Source organism: Geospiza fortis, unplaced genomic scaffold (genome assembly GCF_000277835.1).
Source record: "Geospiza fortis unplaced genomic scaffold, GeoFor_1.0 scaffold66, whole genome shotgun sequence".
Taxonomy (NCBI): Eukaryota; Metazoa; Chordata; class Aves; order Passeriformes; family Thraupidae; genus Geospiza; species Geospiza fortis.
This window is the reverse complement of record NW_005054312.1, coordinates 4,904,277-4,910,376: the sequence shown is the minus strand read 5'-3', so window position 1 is coordinate 4,910,376 and position 6,100 is coordinate 4,904,277.

Below are 6,100 nucleotides of genomic sequence, written 5' to 3'. Positions count from 1 at the left end.
GTGTGCTTCATTGTGCTGTAGAAGCTGCTCATGTCTAGACGTGTAATGTGACAATATAAGTCAAATATACAGTACCCAGATTACTGGGATAGAAAAGTGTGTAAATGTGAAGTAGATGGGCACAAAATCACAATGAAATTCCATGCCTTTATTCACATTTCATATGGTGAAATAAACAGTAGTGTTAATAAAACTGTGATATAAGTATTCTCACAGGAGTTGCATGTGTGAGCTTTTAGTATTTGACTTTTGGCATGTAAACATGACAGTAATTCTGTAAGTGGCTACTGACAATTTCTATGTGTGCTTGTGGGACACAAAATTTCTATGAAAGAAGTTGAAAAGCAATTTTTGCAAAGCTCCTATAAACCCCTAGGTCTTTCCATTAAGTCTCGGTGTCTCAGAATCCCCTACGTCTACAAAGGCAGAAACTGCAGTGCTTTGGTAGCTAGAGGAAGATTCCATTGTATGTATATGTGCTTGCCTCCATGTGTGTGAGTTCACAGCTGTGTTTTGGAGTCTGTACATAGAGAGGAAAGGTAATATAAAAGGGAATATACAGGTTTAGAAAGTATAAATGCAGGCCAGTTCTTGTGCTGCTGTTGACTGTTTAGCTGCTTAGAGCATTGTGGTTTATCCTGAAAAAAATGAAAAAAGTATGCTTTGGAAACTTAGCCAAGGTCTTGGTGTAAGACAGTAAAAGTTCTATCTGGGCTGGAGTGGTTTTTTTTAATAGATTGCACTTGGCAGGAGGAGGAGAGTTACCGTAGTTGGTAGCAGGGAGACACAGTGTTTCCTTCCCCATCCCAACCAAGGTGAACATATGTCCTCTAATTTGCTATGGCCTATGTCAGGAAGAGTATTTATGGCTAATTTAAAAGCATACAGAAAGGTAAATGCAGGGACCACTTTTTTTCCCTTGAGTTTGCATAGGAAAATAATTAAAGGCAAACACTGTATATTGTAAGGAATATATTGGTCTGCATATGGCATTCATTTGTTGCAGATTACAGACCCAGTGGCCTGATCCTGCTATCACTGAAATGAATGGCACATTTCCTATTGATTTCAGGGAAAGAAAGAGCAGACTACAACCCAACATGAGACAGGTGAAAGCTGCTCCTTTAGAAGTATGCCACCCATTATATTTAGACTCCCAAATTACTTTTTCTTAGTGTCCTGGGAAGTAGATGGACACAAATTGTTCATATTAAAAGTGTAATGAGGATTGTTTAAAGATGTAAATGTTGTCTTTAACATTGCTGAACCAAAAACATAGAAGATTCTGCCAGTGCATGAAAGTGAAACTAGCTGAGAACAAAAGTGAAACCAACAGGCAACTCTCCCTTCCCAGGCTGAGTGAAATGCAGAAATCCTAAAGTGCTGATGCTTAACAGTAAATTTGAATTTTAAAATTTCCTTTGCTTTTATTAGTGTGAAAAAGTGTTGCTAGTGATCTAGAAGAAGATTTCCCCTAAGATAGGTGTTTTCTCATGATGGTATCTCTTTAAAAAGTCAGAACCAATTAAAAATGTCAGTTTTTTCTTTATGATATTTAGGGGCATCTGTACACATTACCCTCTTTTTCTTACACATTTTCCTTTTGCATGCACTGCATCACAGACTTGTAAGTCATGTACCCTTAATATTATGACAGAAGCATGTGCTAGAGCAGGACAGAATTGACCTTGCTTACAAAAGTATTGGTAACTAATCAGCAAGTTTCTAGAGAAGGGAAAGAAAAAGTACCTTTAAAATATATTAAAATGATGGTCAAATGCATTTAATTGATAAAACACCAAAAATAGCAGTGTAGCAATGGGGAGAGACAGACATTCAGTTCTTCCTGCCCAATCTAGTAGGATCAGCAGGAGACAAATGTACAGGAAAGTGGGGAAATACCAAACAAAACAACAGCAGAGGGTAAAAAAAAAATGGATGCCATGGGAAAAAAGAGAGAATGGAGGAAATAAGTGATTTAGATAAGTTAACTTTGAGCAAAATTCTTCTTTGGTTCACATTTGTCAGTGTCTAGGAAATTGTGTGTAAAAATACATGTGTGGCAACAGTCTCCTGTAGATCTGAGCAGTATGAGGAAGATAAATATATGGAAGGAAAAGGGTACAAGATGACGTATTTTTTAAGGCAGTTTAGTCATGAATACTACACCCTACAATGCTGAGGCTTTCTGACCATGATTTATGTTGATAAGGCTTATTAAATGACAAACTGAAGCAAGATGTTTTGGTTTTTTTTAAATTTAACACACTGAATTTGTATTCATTATCTTAAACATTTTTCCCTCTCACATTTGTTTGGAAAAGTTTGAAGGGGAAAGGGGGGGGGTGAAGTGGTCTATAGACAGTGATTTTAGCTGGTATCTACCTCGCAGGTGGAGGGAGGAGATAGAAGTCTCAAAACTACAGGCCTATGTAAATTCTGCAGCATCAGAAGTAAGTACAAAATAATACAAATCACAGAAAAATGGGTAAAGCAAAGACCATATTTATCTGGAAAGGTATTCAACTTTTAAAGCAGAGGAGGGAAAAGTTGCTGTGGGAAGAAATATTTCAGGACTTTGTCCCTCATGTAAATGGCTTTTAAAAATTTTCAGTGTATGTAAAATACATATATATATCTATATATATATATATTTAAATATAAGATCATAGCGCTTGCAGATTAAATGCTGCTAGTGAGATAGAGCACGCAGTGATATAGAGGCCTTTAAGAAATTAAAAGCAGGCCTGGGGAATCTGGTACTTCAACTGACAATGTATGGAACTAATTTTTGACATGTGTACCTGACTTATCAAAACCAATTTTGAGAACTCAGAGTAGAATGTAATAAGAGTTTTTAAAATGCTTTTCAGACAAAAATATATAAAGCTTTTTGAGGGACAGATAATTTGAATGTACAGAAATGTGCCTGGGTATATAACAATTTTAATCTATTCCCTCTTATGTTACAGAGAGCGTGGCACAGCCCCTGTTCTGGGACAGAAGGATGGACATCCAAGGGACATGGGCATTTCTTCCCAGGTAACCTGCTCTGATTGATGGCTTGAGAGAGAGAGAAAAAATAACTTTTCTGTTCAGATTAAATAATATCTGACCTTTTGGCCTTTTAGATTTTGGTGTTTATTGACATTTCAGACAAACATAGATACTTTTGTTTTATTTTGAGAGAGGTGAGGAGGCAAAGTGTTGTGAGGGAGGGAAGTTAATGCCAAGTCCTTCTGACGTCCGATCGGTTGCAGGAGAACAGCAGTGCTGACAGTGGTATTCTGGATTTTCCCATTAAAAGATGCAAATGATAGGATATTATAGAAAGATCAATGTATTTGTGAACTCTGCTGTGTGTTTCAGTTTGCTTCATATTAGAACAGCTAATAAATTGGAAGTAGATGCTACAATCTCTGGTTGGTCAAAGACAGGGCTAGAAAAAATAGTTCTTTCTAATTGTATGTGGTTTTATTGTGTTGACAAATATATTTGATGTGGTAGCAATTAAAAGTAGTCTGTTCTGATTAAGTTGAAGGGCCGAGACTTGGTTTTAAAGCATGCTGGTTAATTAAGCAAGAGTCAGTAAATGGCATAAAGCTCTAGAAAGGATGCTTTTTGAGAAAAATGCAGTTGCTTGAGGTCAAATTAGTGAATAAGTAAAATTTTCTGATTAGGAAAGAGTCTGTGTTTCTGAGGTATTTTATACTTTGTGCAAGTTTTTTATACACCAACACATAGAGGAGCTGTGTTAAAGTGTTGGAGTTGCTATTGTGTTACGGTACGTCACTTGTTCTTCTTGGTTTGAATTGTTGATTCAACTCTGATAATTAAGACAAGAGAAAAATATAAATTCCATTTACCAAATAGGATGTTTGTATCATTGAAAAAAGTGAGAGATTAAAGATGATTAGAAGACTCTAAAATCTATAATGTTGTTCTGTAGCCTTTGAAAAGGCAGAAATCTAAATAATAATATTTTTACAGGCAAAATAATATACATTATCTAAAATAAAGTATGAACTGCTGTTAGAAGAGTTTTGAAATAAATAGTATGTGTAGATAGGTAGTTAGGATTTTAAGTATTTTTCTTCCCCTATTCTTTCTCCTCAAGGAAAATAGAAGGATTTCTTTCAAATATAAAAGGAATAAATAAATACAATTGGAATTAAACATTATGCTAGATATTTGGAGAAAATTGTTTTCTTATAAGTATTTTGGTTTTAAATCTAATTGCCATGAAATAGTTCAGATCTCAAAGTTTGTGGGGAGGAAATGGTTCAGCATCTTTGTTCAGACCTGAGGAATCCATTTTAGAAGTCTATTTTCCCTGTTTGCAAAATACATTTTTATTAGATCTATGTATTTGGGTTAAGACTTACTTAAAATTACTTAATTAGGTTATACTTAAATTCTAAGTGATTTAAAAAGAAGGATTATGGTAATATGACAAAACATAACACTATATTCATTGAAATTCTTAAATAAAGCCCTTTTAACATGCCAATTTTAAAAATCTATAAATTAAGGGTGTTAAAATAGTACAAAATATAAAAAGGCTGAACTTATAATGGAATGTATAATCCTGTACCAGTGAGGAGGGATTCTGTAGGTACGTCTGGAACATGGCAGGAGGTCATTTACACCTTCAGTTTGGTTTTGAGCATTTTTTCTTGTGGTATTGTTGTTCTTCTTATTTTATTATGTGTATGTAAACACTTACGAAATGTTTGTAGTTGATTTCTGAGGAAAAAATATAGAGAAAGAGGTAACAGTGTAGGTGCGCTTAGCTAGATGGGGACTGATTGTGTTTTCCCAGGAAATTCTGGAAAATATATCAAAGTAAAAATTTCCACAGTAAAGAATAAATTCTAAATAAATTGTATTCGTGCTGTTTGAAATAGCATGGCTGTGAATTGTCTTTAAAAACCACCTGCAAGTGTCCAAAAAGAGTGCAACATAAAAAGGGTTTCCAATTGTGTTTTCTCTAGATAAATCTATGGGTTGTAGGCTGATTTCAGGGGCAGGGTAGTAAAAAATGAACTTTAAAAAAAGGAGCTACGTGTGGGCTTTTCTCACAGATAAATTTGCTTTTTTTTTTCTAAAAAGGGAAACGTTATGTGTTTCTTTCCTCTGTGTTGTTTATAGTTTGAAATAAATAATAAATTTGTAGTGATTTAATTTTTTTAAAAGACGTATTTGTATGAAAAATCTGGCAATAGATTTGTTTTACTTGTAATTTAATATTGGAGAAATAGGAGAATGTTTCTGGATATTTGCATTTGTTTCAGAGGCTGGAGCCTAAGGTAGCTTTCTGTGTAGCCTGTCAGGCAGTTGCACGTCTGAGGATGTTACAGTCTGTAGCATTACAAATTAGAGCTATTTGACTTTTATTTGCTGCATGAGGCTTTCATTAAAAAAATTGCAAATAGAAGAATAGAGGATGAGGTGCTGCGTGTGTGCAGGGGCTGTTTTGGGGTGCGATGCTGTGCTGTGGAGGGGGGCTGGGTGAGACCCAGAGGGTTTTACTCAGAGGTGCTGCTTTTAGCTGGACTTGTGCTATCTGTCCCTCACTGACTTTATAAATTGAGTCTGACTCCCCGGGATATTTTTTAGTTCCCAGCAGGGTAGTTGCACGCACATTGTTTGCTACTTATTTTAAGAGAGGAGCTGGAAAAGTGCTGTATGTGTTAGTCACACGTATACTGAGCACCTGTATGAAGAGTGTATGGGAAGGAAGGCAGAACATGAGTGTGTGACTGATTTTCGCATTCCTTTCACTACAGGATAGCCCAGCATTTCCTAGTAACTTTGTCACGAAGTTTTCTGGGGGTTGTAAAGCTATTTTGGAGTTAATTTGCTTATTACAATTTGCCTCCTCACACATGAATAAAGATTTTTTTTAGAGCCCCACCAGCTAGAATAAGGTATTTCACCTGTTTTTTACTATCTTTCAGGAGCGTGCAGTTAATGCCAGTAACAAACAGTTGTGGCCGGGACCAGAAACCACACTGCGGGAGTACTGAAACCCGCCACAATGTCAGCGGCCAGGGACCCGCCGCTGGGCCGGGCCGGGCCGAACCGCTCGCAGCGAGCT